Source organism: Cupressus sempervirens, chromosome 10 (genome assembly GCF_028749045.1).
Source record: "Cupressus sempervirens isolate cs-2001-9-10 chromosome 10, ASM2874904v1, whole genome shotgun sequence".
NCBI lineage: Eukaryota > Viridiplantae > Streptophyta > Pinopsida > Cupressales > Cupressaceae > Cupressus > Cupressus sempervirens.
Window position 1 is genome coordinate 529,283,175 of NC_143127.1, and position 15,909 is coordinate 529,299,083.

Genomic DNA, 15,909 nt, shown 5'->3' on the forward strand with positions numbered 1-15,909 from the left:
ACACTTGTAGTTCAAGCTCTTTCAGGACATGGAAGACTTATCCTGTAGCAATCAACAATACACCACTCACACACTCGCACACCACTATCTATGGCTCTCAAAGTGCTTATATAATGTGCTTTCCATTTTTAGGGAATCTTCCAAAGATATCTCTTACACATCATAGGAATCTGTCATAATTGTTTCAATCATGATTTCCTTACACATAATTAAATCTCCTAAAGATAGATCTTATGCATCATAGGAATCTATTATAACTATTTTTAGTCATGATCTCCTTACACACAATTAAATATTCCAAAGATAGCTCTTATGCATCATAGGAATCTGTCATAAGAATTTGTCATAGGAATCTATCATAGGAATCCATCATAGGAATCCATCATAATTCAATATGTCAACACATGCAAGTGGAGTGACACATCAACATGCCAACTAGACATGTACACTCACACTTAATTACATTATTTGCAAAAAATACATTTACAAAAAAAAAAAAAAAAAAGAATAGGAATTATCCAAGGTTGAGACACCTTATTCCTAACAATTATGACATTTACAGTCAAACTTAGGTTTCTCTTTCTATTCAATTGCTCTATGACCGTGCTTATTACAATTGTAACACTTTCCATTATATTTTTCTTTACCATTACTCCAACATTTTTTTGATGTATTACCTATCTTACCGTAATGATTGCCAGTAGGTCTTTGATTCTTTTGAGCTCCTTGTTGAGATGATTCACCTTCTTCTATGTATCCTATTCCATCTTTTCCTTTGTGTCTATACAAATTTTTTTCATTCAATTGATTCATCCTTTCCTAAGATTTCATCATGCTTTCATAGGTTTTCTTTTCAATGTTGAGATCATTCTGCAATCTTTCATTTTTTGCTCTTAGATTCATAAGTTCTTCATTTTCATTAGTGAGATGATCAATGAATTCTATTTTTTGAAGGGATGGTTGTTGGATTTCATTGTTCTTTTCTTCTATCTCTTCTTTGGCTTTGTATTTTTCTTCCACGACTTCACGTAATCTAACTATTTGGATTTCTTGTTCTCTTTTCAACATTCTGACTTCTTCTTGAAGATTGAAATTATTTTCTAATAGATCTTTGATTGCTTCATCAAATTCAGCTAAATTTCTTTTAGGCTATATATCTTCAATTTTTTATTCTGTGTACAGATTTTTATTCAATTGTACTACAATATTTTTCCTTCTTTTCAATAATTGAGAGAGTTTCTCCTTTTCTTTGTTCAATTTCCCAATAGCCAATTCAAGATCCAACTTTTCATTGCCAATAGCCTTATCCAATTTATATATCTCCATTTGCTCTGATCTTTTCTCAAGTTGTTAAACTTCTAATGTAAGAACTGAGCTCTAATACCAATTTTTGTAAATATAAGGTAGGAAAGGTTACTAAGAGGGGATGGGTGAATCAAGAACCAATAAAAATTCATTCTTTCATTCCTACAATTAGATCAGAATATAATACGAAGGATTAATTGAAGAAGAAAGATAAAGTTTTATTGGTTCCTGATTCACCCCTCCCCTCTCAGTAACCTTGCCTACCTTATATTTCCAACAATAATAGCCAAGGGGACTCCATAGAGGCATATGATATAGTTTAGGATGAACCTTGAAATTTTCTTTCCAGTAGTGAAATTCAGAGGGACAGCTTTAACCCACTTGGTAAAGTATTTAATTGTTGTAATGATGAACTTATGGTCATCAAAAGGAGGAGAAATAGCTCCAATTAGATCAAATGCCCATTATGAAAAGGGTCATGGGGATATAATTGGCTAAATTTCTTATGTTGGTACATGGATTAGATTACTATGTATTTGGCACTTATGGCATATTTTAGTATAATTATAAGCATCTTGTTCCATGTGGTAGACCAATAATATATAGCTCTTACTAGTTTCTTGGCTAGACTCAAACCATTGAAATAACCTCCACAAATACCTTGGCGTACCTCGTGTAAGCCATTTTTAGCTTTTTCTGAATCAAGGCATCAAAGAAGGGCTTGGTCAAAGGATCTCTTGTAAAGGGTGCCACCGATGATGATGTATCTAGTAGCTTGGTAGATAAAGACTCAATGTTCATTCTTGGATAAGTTAGGGGATAGGACTTGTGCATGTAGATATTCATAAATATCTTGATACCAATGGAAATTAGGACCAACAAGTTCACACACAAACTCGAATTGAGAGATCTCAAATATCAAAATCAAGAGTTGTTCTATGAGGAACTCACAATGTTGTACATTTTGAGGCCTATCAATCATAGAAGTGATAGTGGACATAGCATAAACTTTCCTATTGTGTATTATTGGGAGTTGATAAAAAGAGATAGTGATAAATTTAGATTAGAGAAAAATTACCATCTATTTATAAGGCATGAATGTATCATCTTTAGTTTCATAGTCATCATTGACTTGTCAGATGACTAACTAGAATCACTATATACTTGTAAATGTTGTATGTTATATTGGATAGTGTTGTGGTTACACAATGAACACCCCATTCCCTAGCAAAAATCGGGACCCCCTACTTTATTTTTTTACTTTATTGAGACATGCCCCATTCCCTAGAAAACAACACTCAGGGACTATTACATTCAATTTAAAACATTCACATATCTAAGGGTAGTTGGTGTCACTGTCAACCCGAAGAAGCTCCCAAGATATCCTAGTGACTAACTTGTTTTGTTGGATATTTCTTGACAAATTGAGTCAGCATATGATAGAGTTAGGAAACACCATAGACCATGTTGGACATGGCCTCTAATCATATGGCCTTATTAAGTAAAGAGAAGATGGTTGCATCTTGAGGTCTAATGGAGTCAATAAAGAATTCCCTATAACATTGAAAGTTTATGACATTGTAGATTTTGGAGATTTGGATTCGATGTCATTGTATACTCAGTTCATATTTTAGATTGATCTCATGATGATATAGTTATCAATATTTGGTTTGGATATGTATGATGACTTGTTGGGTCTATAAGTTGTGTAGTGTAGTAAGGGGTGTATACATACAAGTTGTATTTATGGCTTGGTTATGGGTTGTCTTTGCCCATTGATATTTCATTATTGATGCTTATTTAGATTGGTGGCTTGGATTTGGGTTGTCTATGCCCTAAGTCAAATGATTTTATGATTTTTCTTCATGTAGAGGGGATGAGATGTTGTTACCAGGCATATTCATGGTGGAGGATTGCAGTTGACTATTTTATGCTGACAGGTTAAAAACTTTGAGAGTTAGTTGCTCAGTTCATGGATGTGATCATGGTGTCATGGATTTTGGCATGACATGATTGGATATATAGGTACATCCCTGATGTTCATTGGCTTGGATTCCTGATTTGGTTATGGTGGCATATCTTCTTGGTTGAGGATAATGGTTATTTAGTTTCATTTATGGAGCTCATGATGTGCACTTTGAATTCTTTGATGGTTTGATGCCTTGGTTGATTCTCATGGTTAGAGGATGAGTTTTTCATCATGATTTCATAAATAGATTGGATACATAGTTTAGTGGGAGCTTGTGGCAGTTATGAGGTGGTAGTGTAGGACTAGTTCCTAGTTTTCTTTGTATCTTCTTGGTTTCACTTGGTATTAACACTTTGGTGTGAGCGTAGACTTGGAGGATCTTCATTTAGGAGATGGATGGTATAATGCCATGGGTGACTCGTGATTGAGTGAGAGTTCTTGGCATTGATATATTTATTGAGTAGTTGTAGATGTTGGAGGGTTTTCATAGATCCTATTGATGCAAAAGCATCTTTGACATTTGAATTGTGTACTTTTTATCTTCATGGTGTGTGGATATGGTTCTTCATGGTATGTGGAGATGGTTGCATCTTGAGGCTAGCAAGAGCCATAGACTAGAAAAGGAGGAGAAGTTCCACTATGGCATCACAATCAACCCCAAAAGAACCTCTATAAATAACTACTTCAAAGGATGAAGTACAACAATGGGTTGATGAGTAGGATGTAGGGGGTAATGATGTATTCAAAATGTTAGATTTTGACTTCATGCCCATAGGAATGGAGTTTATTGGGGACAAGATCAAGGATACCCTAATGAATGAGCCTCAATAGGAGGAATGGACATAGATGCTACCAATATTACAAGGTCCCAATATTGCTCCACCATCCCCTTTACAAGTCACAGTGGTAGAGAAAGGCTTGGCTACTCCCTTACCTCCAAGTTCTGAAGAAGAGTAGGTTCAAAAGGAGCCTTCATAGGAGTAAGAGCCATAACAAATAGCAATTGATGAAGTGTCTAAAGAGAGACATATGGTTGAAAATACTTAGCAAACCTCCCAAGAAACTGAGGTACAAACTGTGGGCTACACTTAGATGAAAACCATAGAATGAGAGCCTTCACAAAGAGAAAGAACCTCAAAGAGGAGTGATAAGGGTAAAGTAGTGGTAGAAAAAACTCCTTTGTCCTCAAGAGGTGGGCATTCACTGGAATGAGTCTCAAGGTGGTTGTGAAAGGAAATGATAATAAGTAAGAAACCACAATTCACTGCCAATGAAGAGGACATGTTTGAGTTGATGGAAGTTCTGACCAAACCTAAGTCTCCTACAAGAGAAGTAGGATTGTTGGCCTTTATCAACATTGATAGAAACCAAGATTTATTCACACACATGGCTATCCCTCCTCTTGATGCAGATTTAGAAGATCTAAGCCCATAGGACTATTAGATCAAAGAGGTTATGCTCGAGAAGCCCACATTGGATACTGCCAAGTTGATGGTCACAATGGGGATAAAAGAAATTTTTAGAACCTTGGAGCAAGAAGGGGCTAAACTTAGAACACTTCATAGGAAAAATGAAAGGATACTAGCTAAAGTTGTTGGTCCCTTGGATATAGAACACCCTGAAGAGACTCTTAACGCTTCACTAGAGAGAAGAGATAGGGGAGGTGTATAGTTGGATCCATTTTTGAATGCTTGTCAACAGTGGCAGGAAAGTTTTAAGGAAAAGGGTGTCCTAATCATCCAACAAAATCTTAAGTTGCTACATGCTATGCAGGAAAATGTAGACAAGATAGTAGCAATTTTGAAGCAAGATTTCAGTATTATGGATGAGGTATGTGCTTGGAGTAAGGATTTATAGGTATTACAGGTTATTAAAGGGCAGAGGTAAAAGATTTTGGTAGATGTATATATAGTGCAGGAATTAGATTTAATTGGTGATTGGATTGAGCAAATAGTAGATAGTAATAAAGTAATAGAAACATTACACGTGGAGATCAATCAGCTCAAGGACCAAGCCCAAGAGAAAATTTTGGAGGCAAAGAAACATTATAGTGATGTGTGTTTAGACATTTTTGAGGATGAAGAGTAGGAGAAATTAATGTCCATAGAGGTATTAGTAGAGAAGTTCCAAAAGATTTTTTAGGAAGCTTCAAGTGATGATGGCATTCAGCAGGTATTAAGAACAGAGGAAGCCTTGCTAGAGTTGGATACAAAACTAGAGGATTTTGTAGATACCTGTATTGAAGTAGACAACTACAAACAAAATGTCAAAGATAAATATGATGGTTTAGATCTATTGGATGTAGCTAAGATTACTGAGATAATTGAGAAATTCAAAGGCAAACATCCAAACATAGCTATGGTATGAAGGGCGATAAAACCTAGAAGCCAAATTTTTAGTTTTGACACTCAATAAAATTTTGTGATTTTGGATCTTTTGAGGTGAGCATGTGCATAGGTACATAGGTGTGCAAGTGCATAGGTACACAAGTGAACTAGTGCACTTTTCTAGAGGTGCCCTGACACTTAACTGCCAATTCCAAAAATAGAGCTTTTTGTGCTTTGGAAACTCATTTTTACAGCAGTTTAACTCTAACAGATGCCTAGTGAAGGATCAACTTCTATTTTTTACACTTCGAGACACTTCTACTTCGAATAAAGTCTTTCTTATTCTTTTTCTCTCATATATTCTTTATTCTATGACATGTAAAGGCTCATGCATCCAATTAATGAATATAAAGTGGATGGAGTCCTATTAAGCACCAGTTAGATTCCTAGTTTGTATATAATTAGTTTTTTTATTAATTTAAAAAGCATATTATTACATGAAGATATCTCTCACTCTCAACAAAAATTGAGGAGAAAATTTCTTATAAATACTACATTCTAATACGTAATTGGGTTCGACATTATTTTGCAATAAAACTATGCTTTTGGTGTTCACATTTGGAGTGTAGTGATTCTTGCCTAAATGTGTCATTGTTTTGTGAAATTATGTTCCTAGAATTGTGATTGATACAAAAGTTTATTGCTTTGTTTCTAGTTGTGGGATCTCTTTTAGTTCTGGTGTTTGCTATAGTTTAACAAATTCTGCTGACATATCTAGCTCGAGAAGAAATCATCAAATTGTGTTTGCATAACTCCTTGTCTTGCATGAGCGCACTTTTTGTGGCCTTGAAATTTGATGAATAGTGAAATATCATACAATTATTAAATTTTCCCATCGATAGTTGCTTCAGTAGAGTTGAGGAAGTGTTGCTCCTATTTTCATTGGTTACCCACCAATTTCTTCGAAAGTTTAACTCACAGTGTGTTGTTTCATGTAGCTTATGTCCATTAGGATTTTAGATTCATGTTATTTTCTTTAAAGTTCTTGTTATTTGCTTTGCTAACCCCTTATTATATTAGGAATTCATAGTAGTTTCATTGTTAGATTGCATTCATATTAAAAATGTAAAAATACAAAAATATAGTTCTTTTGCGTGTTTATTTTGAAGCACCGAATAGATTCTTCATCTCATCTGAAATCAAATGAACCAGAAAAGGCCTCCTCATGAACATTCACATTTATCTTCAACAAATAAAATTCAAGTAGGTCATAAGATCACCCAAAACCTAGGAATAGATTCACAGAATTGACTTTCCAAGAGAGGGGTTCGAAAGAATTCATGTCAGCATCGTGCATAACGATAGCTCAACAGACTCCTAGCTTCAATCTTATTATCACTACCTCATATTCTTATATGTTATTTTTATTGTTAAATTATTTCTGATATGACTTAAGGATTGTATCCCCTTGAGGTTTGATGAACATGAACCATTTCTTGTATGTGATCCATCAATGTAAAGCTTCCATTCATTAATTATATCCTTGTTATAGATTTCTTCATCTAGAAAATCTATCAACATTGGAGGATCATCTGCTATGGGTACTTTTGCTAATTGATCAACTATCATTTACCCTTTGATTTCTTTTCTATCCACATATTATATGTCAATTTCACTAAAGATCATAACTCATTTGGATAAACATCATGTAAGAGAGGATTTACTTAGGAGATACTTTAATGGGGACAAGCATATTTTTCTGATTTGGGCTACAAAGATGAGAGAGGATTTACTTAGGAGATACTTTAATGGAGATAAGCATATTTTTCTGATGTGGGCTGCAGAGACAATAATAAGCCATGCTCATTCAATGAGTGAATAGTTTAATTCATACCCCCCAAGTGTTGTTTTGATGTAATAAATGGATTTATCTCTCACTTGTTCATCAGTTTGTGCTAAGATATATCCTAAATCTTGTTTATGTAGTTGAAGTGTACAAAATAAATGGTTTTTCTAGAATAGGAGTCATTAAAACTAATTGATTCAGAAGATAGTCTTTGAGCTATTGAAAAGACTCATCACATTGATTGTTCCATTGAAAGGATACTCCATTATGCAATAGATGTTGAAATGAGTGACATTTCTCTTCTAGCTATGCAAAAAATCTGTAGATAGACTACAATCTCCCTTGTAGACTTCTTAATGTTCTCAAATTTGTTGGAGAAGGCATTTGAAGTATTGCTTTCCCTTTTTTAGGGCAACCTTGATGCCTCATTGAGAAATAATATACCCTATGAGATTTATAGAAATAACACTCAATACAAATTTTTTAGGATTCAACCAGAGCTTATAGCTTTCCATTCCTATTGAATATTTTGTCCAAGATGCCCAAGTGATCACTTCTCTCAATCATGGAAGATAGTAGTCATTTCTCTTTGATATGTTGTCCCAACATTTTTGAGGCCAAAAGGCATGAAATTCCAACAATATATTCCCCAAGCACATATGAAAATTGTTTTTTGTTGATCCTCTAGAGCAATTCTAATCTAATTGTATCTAGAGAAGTCATCCATTAGTGATAACATCTCATATCTCATATCCATTTGTCAAGTCTATGATGATGTCCATTTGTGATAACATCTTTGACATTTTCATGGTGCATGGATATGGTTCTTCATGGTATTTGGAGATGGTTGTGTGGAGATGGTTGCAGCTTGATGACTAATGGGGTCAACAAATAATTCTCATTTCCATTTAGCCATGAACCTGACCTTCCACATGAGGAGATGTTTTCTTTTCACAATGACAATCAGAATATGTATGACTTGAGAAGTAGAAAGGAGCCCTTGACAAATGGAATTCCCCTAGCACTACAACCAACTTCTCCTGATCCAAGGGCGAGCAACAATCTGACACCAGTTAAACCACCATATGGAGAACAAAAAAATTAGAACCAAGTGAATGTACCAATAATATTGAAAAAGCCTACTTGATCTACTGAAAAGTACAATGCAATAGAGGACTTGAAACAAACAAATGCCACCATGTCCATGTTTGACATGTTGCTAAATTGTCCACAACAATGAGAAGCCCTCATGAAGACTCTGGATCATACAAAGACCTCCCGCAATGTGAATACTACCCCTCAAAAGATGGTATCGCAACAAGTTAATGCTACAGAGGCATTGCCCACTATGTTTAAAGACAAGGTAGAGGTGCCCCCATTTTCACTCAACATCAGAATTTATGGGAAGATTCTTCACAATTTCCTTATTGATTTAGGAGCTTCATGCAATGTCATGTCATTTTCCATAGCACAAAAGTTAGGAGTCAGCTCTCAACCTACCAACCAAATAGTGATACAGTTGGACAAAACAAAGGTGAAAGTCATCAGCGTACTAAAGGATGTGTCGATATAGTTAACAGTTGACCCATGACTTCAAGATGTCATTGTTATACATGTGGTTAAACATCCCAGAGACATATGGATTACTCCTTAGTAAAGAATGGAAAAAGTGTCTAAGGGGATGGTTTTCCATGAATTTCACTCAACTTTGGTTACCATGGAAAGGTCTAAACAATCAAATCAAAATAGATGTGGAGCCAAAGTTAAAAAGATGATCATAGATTACAATGTCCCTAATGAGGTAGCCTTCTTACAAATAGATTTAGGCTCTTACAAGGTGATAGTTGTTAATACGACTTCAACCAAAATACCATACGATCAAGATATGGACTCCATGATTTCAATCCCAATACATTAGGTTATAACACAATTCATAGACCATATGATTGCTAATTTACAATGTCTAGGGGAAGAAGCTAACCCTAATATTCTCCTCCTTCCAGGATTTTGTTGATTACATAAAGTTAGCCATTCAGAGTTTGAATGTTCATCATGTCAAGAAGTAGTTGCTAAGGTGTTAACACAAATGGTGGGAGTAAAGAAAGTCAATGATCCACAAATTGTACCTACACAAAACCAAAGTCTTAAAAACATGTTTGATGTTGTTGAAAATATTGAAGAGGAAATCAAAGATCTAAATGCATCATATAGTGATACCTCTTCAAATGGTGGAGTTTTGTCTTCTCCTCCACCTAGAATGATAAAAGTACAAATAAGAAGATGGTACATAAAAGGCTAGGGATGAACTTTGGTAGTAGTCCATCCTAAACCCAAAGTGGACGAAATCAAAGAATTAATAGATGAAATTCAAGACAAACAAGAAAAACATACACTCCTAATTTCAAAGAATGATAATGGAAAATCAATAAGCCTACCCCATCAAAGATTACAATAGATACCCAAGAGATAGTCCTTTCAAGCTTAGGTAAAAGAAAAATTGAGGAGAAATAAGCATAAGGTTAGAAAACCCAAGGAAAGCCCAATTTGGATGCTTTTCTTTGATGGTTCATGTTGGCATTATGTTATATCTATCATTAGTGACAACACTTATTCAATTATTTATGGTTACCAAGCTCATCACTCAACTTACAATTTATACCGAGCATTTAGTGGTTGCCAAGTAAGTTCATCAGTTAAGCAATTCATACCAAGCATTCCAAAAGCTATCGAGTGAAAGCAGATAGTGTGTAGTCTAGAAATTATCATTGAGAATTTAGTGGTCATCGAGCTTCATAGTACTTACCAAGTCATCAACTATTGTGATGTGAAGCCAATGTCTACCAAGTGATGGAATGAGTAGTGTTTACCAAATGCATGCAAGGTAAACATAGTATTCAGTATCTACCAATTGACATTATATCTATCGAGTCTCCAATGGTTACCAAGTTTGAAGCTACATTGTGTGATTAGTATGGACCATGCCTCTACTTCTACCATTTCATCCTAATAGGTGAATCAGTTTTCTAAATCTTTTTACAGGGTAGACTTAACAGTCTTTCATTAAATCTCCTAATAGAGTGCATACTTCATTGTATGTTTGTAAAACCTCTAACAAGGTGGATCTAGTAGTCTAAATTGCTCTTAATAGGGAAGATCATCAGAAGTGGTCAATGTAAGCCTTAATAGGCCAACTTTATACTATTGTAGTGAAGTTTTGTGGGTATCATCCCCAGCCCAGTTTTACTTTCTATTTGGAAGGTTTCTGGGTCACCAAATTTTGTGTTCATGTGTCATGAATGTTTATCTTTCAATTTCTTATGCATGAAGTAAAGTAGATCAATTAATGGTGAATGATTTACATTGTTAAGTGTTGAATTTATGAAAGTTTTTAAGGTTACTGATTCACCCCTCCCCTCTCAGTAACCTAGCTAGTCTTGATTATTTCCAACAGTTCCAAATGAAAATCAAGAGCCAGTGCGGGTATTGAGTTAATTAGTCCAAAAGGTAAGTCTTTTTACATAGCATATCAATTGAAATTTAGATGTACTAACAATGTTGTAGAGTATGAAGTGTTGATATGAGGACTTCTTTTTGCACTTGAGAAAGGAGTTACAACTCTCATAGTCAAAGGAGATTCTCAATTGGTTATTCAACAAGTAAAATCACTATATTCTTATAACAATAAGAGGTTGCTTGCTTATAGGAAAAGGAAATGGGATTTACTAGATGATTTTGAATCTTTGAACATAAAGTCTATTCCAAGAAGGAAAAACATGGTAGCAAACACCCTTGCTATTTCAACAAGTGCATTACAACTATTTGAAGGAACAAAGTTGAAACAATTGTAGGTTGAATTGGTTGCTGCTCCATCTATCCCTGACAATATCACAAACTTCCAAGTTTTTTAAGATGATCAACATATTGTTGAATTTATTATGTGTAGTGGCCACTTTAAGGGACAAGAAATAAATGACATCCCAAATGATGCACCTGAGGATATTGTAACTCAAGATGAAGATTGAATCTTGAATTTGAAAACTAATACTATTCCTAAGGGGATGATCAAGTTGGAGCACATTTTTGATTGTGGTGAATTAGCATTTAATAAAAGGACCACTGAAGAGAAAGGAATCGAGGAATTTGATTCATACAATTTAGGAACCAAAGATGATCCCAAGATGGTAAGGATTGGGAAAGCATGCAGTTTATAGGAAAGGGAAGACATGCTCAAATTGCTTACGAAATATAAGGTTGTCATCACCTAGAGCTATGAAGAACTAAAGACCTATGATCCTCAGATTATTATGCATGATATCCCACCCAATGTTGATGCCACACCTTTCTGACAAAGGTAGAGACTTGTTAATCCCATTCTCAAGCCTTTGATAGTGAAGGAAGTCAAGAAGTTGTTGGATGGGAAAATTATTTTCCCTGTGCATCATTCTACATGGGTGGCTAATTTAGTCCCTGTATGAAAGAAGACTGGAGAGATTCAACTTTGCATAGGTTTTTGCAATTTGAACTTGGCATCTTAGAAGGACAATTACCCATTGCCCTCATTGGATGAGGTCTTACAAATTGTGAATGGTTCAAAAAGGATGTCTTTCCTAGATGGATATTTAGGCTATAATCAAGTAATGGTAGAAGAAGAAGATAGACTAAACACTACCTTTATGACCAAATGGGGAACCTTCACCTACAGGAGAATGCCATTTGGATTGATTAATGTAGGGGCTACATTTCAGTGAGCCATGGATGAAGCTTTTAAGGGATTGATTAATAAATGTATAGTTATCTATATGGATGACTTAAATGTCTTTTCAAAGGATTTAACTACTCACATTGCTGATCTAAGATGGGTGTTCAATAGGTGTTGTAAGTATGGCATATCTCTCAATCCCAAGAAGTGTTCATTTTGGGTCACTAAGGGGAAACTCCTAGGTCATGTCATTTCCAAAGCTTGTATCTCCATTGATCCCGATAGAGTTGAAGCCATTTTGAGATTATCACCCCCCAACAATCAAAAGGATCTCAAGTCTTTCTCTGGGAAGATAAATTTTGTGCAAAAATTCATAAGTGGATTTGCAGAGATAGTGCATCCCCTTAATGATTTACTCAAAAAGGGGGCTGAAATAGAATGGATTCTTGAGGTCAAAAAATCATTAAAGGATGTCAAGGTAGCCATTTCTACAACTCTAGTACTGGTAAGTCCTAATTACAACCTTCCCTTTAAGATATATTCCTTCACTTCAAAACATTCGTGCACGGGTATCTTAACCTAAAAGAACAAGAAGGAAGATGAAAGACCTATCACTTTTATGAGCTACCCTCTTAGAAATGTCAAGTTGAATTATTCTAACCTCGATAAATAGTCTTTTACCTTGGTTAAAGTGGTAAAGAAGTTCTGCCACTACATACTAAGGAGTAAAGTGTATGATATGGTACCTAATCCAGTAGTAAAGATAGTGTTGATGCAAAATGAACTTGGTGAAAGATGAGGTAAATGGATGGCAATATTGCAAGAATTTGATCTAGAGATCCAACCCATGAGATTAGTCAAGGGTCAAGGATTATCAAGAATGATAGTTGATAACTAGATTGGTGATGAAAAGAAATTTAAGTTTGAGAAAGAAATAGATACTGAAGATCAGAAGAAAATGATAGTATCTCAAGTTGACTTTGGTCAAGGTGTAGTAACGGATGTCTGGTACTAGGATATTGTTTACTATCTCCTACAGAATTGGTGCCCCAGTTGGATGAATAGTTCACAATACAGAGGACTTAAAATGAAGTGTGAGTCCTATATGTTGCAAGATAACAAGTTGTACAAAAGGAACTATGAAGGGATCTACCTACAATGCTTAGGACATGAAGAAGTAAAGGAAGTCCTAGAACAATTTCACAAGTATGGTACAGGGAACGGTTCAATAGAAGTAACTACTCATATGATTTAAAGATTAGGTTATTTTTGGCCCATAATATTCAAGGACACTTTTGAGCACGTGCATTCTTGTCATGTTTTCCAAACTAGTGCTACCAAAGAGAGACATAGCAATGCCGCTACAACCCATATACAAGGTACGTCCCTTCACAAAGTGGGGGCTAGATTTCATTGGTCAAGTCAATCCACCATCATCTAGTGGAAACGTTTACATTCTTACAACCATTGATTATTGTATGAGATGGATAGAAGTGGAAACTTTTATAAATTGCACTACTAAGGTAGTAACGGACTTCTTGGAGAAACACATTGTCACTAGATTTGGGATGCCATTCACTTTAGTGTGTGATAATATATTAGCTTTTGCATTAGTATTCTTAACTCAGTGGGCATTTGAAAATCAAGTTATTATCAAGTTCTCTTCAAATGATTATCCACAAGAGAAAGGTGTTGTAGATTCTATGAATAAGAACTTGATCACAATGATAAGACATTTATTAAAGGAGAATCCTAAAGATTGGCATACACAACTCAAATATTCTCTATGGACAGATTGAGTAAGGGTCAAGAACACTTTGGGAACTTCTCCATATTTTCCTTTCTATGGACAAGAACCAATATTCCTACTCAACCTCGAGATTCCTATTTTGAAATTCAAGAGCAGATATACTAAAGATGCTGACAAATTACAAATCAGATTGATGAATCTTTTAGAGATGGAGAAGAAATGGATAGCTATATTGCAGCACATGGCTAAACATGAAGTTGTCATGAATTTTCAACCTTGTTCTACTTTGGGACAAGATGAAAGAAAACTCGAGCAGCCACACCAAGTTTCAACACTTGTGGATTGGTCCTTACCAAATAGCAAAAATTCTTGGAGAAAATACTTTTAGGCTCAGTTCCTTACAGGTTGAATTAGTTGCATTGCCAGTCAATGGGAAATTTTTGAAACATTATTTTGAAGCCTAAGAGACACAAAAAAAAATATTTGTTATCTTTTATTTTTGCAAGTGTATTTTTTGCAAGTGTGTTTATTTTCTGCAAGTGTGTTTTCTTTTAGTCGTTTGTTTTCTTTTAAAGTTGTGTTGGTCCAAGGGGGTAAGGTGCACTTGGGATCTTATCTTGAGATATCTTACTAACTACTCTTTTGGTTCTAATTTCAGGAAGAGGTATTTCTTTGTTAAAATATTTGGATGATGGTGTTTCTTATACTAACCAAGGAGCAGATATTACTTGTAATAATCAGAGGACTCTTGAATTCAAGATTATAGACCAAAAAGTTCTCAACACTTTGTGAACTTAAAAATTGATTATATTAGGTGTTGTCAAACCAAGGTTGAAATTAGCAAGGGATGGTTCAAACCCCAATTAGTTAAAATAGAAGGGGTCTTCTCGAAGAAGTGCTAAGATCATTATTTGGCGTGAGAGTTTCTAAAGGTTCTCAAAGAGGAACACAAGGGATGTTCACAAAAGATTGAATCCAAGAAATGACACTGATGTCTTGGCTACATAGTATAAGTGTAGTTAGGATACAAAAGAAAATTAAAAATGGGTAAAGAAAAGAAAATAAAAAGAAAAATGGTGTTAAGACTAAAGGATTCTAAAAGATCTGTAATGGCAAAAAGATACACTTTCAAAATGAAGTATCCGATACCAAAACATTGCTTCATCAAATAGCGACATTATGAACTACATGGAGCAATCACCCAAAGGATTACCAAGAAATTTAAAAGAAAAGGGATATCTCACTAAGAGCCCTCGAACTGATTCTCTCATCTAGTCAAGCAAATGATCAAAAAATGACCTTCGCAAAGATTCTCGATGGATGTGCCAAGAGGGGTGGAAGATCATTTCCAAGTTGTCTGTAAACTTTATTTGATCATATCCTAAGATGTCAAAGGAAATGAATACACCAAGCACACACCAAGCTTGGAGGTTTTGGATCATGAAGTTTTGACTGTGAAGTCATTCAAAAAAAAATTGGAATATTCAGGATTCAATTGGTGTTTGACACACGTTGAAAGAATGTCTACTGATGAAGAAATGCCTTTGTCATTTCTTCCTTTTGTCAGGGCTATTTGTTGCAATTACACAATGCATGCCCCATTCCCTAGTAGAAATGGGGACCACCTACTTTATTTTTTGACTTTTCTGAGGTGCTAGTCTAGGGTCCCGAGTCATTTTTTTTAAGGTCTTTCCTAGTCCCCTATTTCGCATCCCAGGTCCTAACCAAGAAATCCAATTGTCAAAGGAGGTGGTCTTAGAAAAGTGCAAAATTTAAAAGGCACACCAGCACACCTAATTTGATGTGCTAGTGCACCATATATCAAGGGGAGTGCACCACCCTTTGGTGAAGTTCCAATGCATAGCTTTGCAATTGTACAATTGTGCACTGGCACAACACCAAAGGTGGTTGAGGCTATATAAAATCCACCCCCTCATCCTACCTTACCTTGTCTTTTTTTTTCATTTTTTATTTTACGAACCTCCAAGCTCCATAGCTACATCCTTTGGTAGG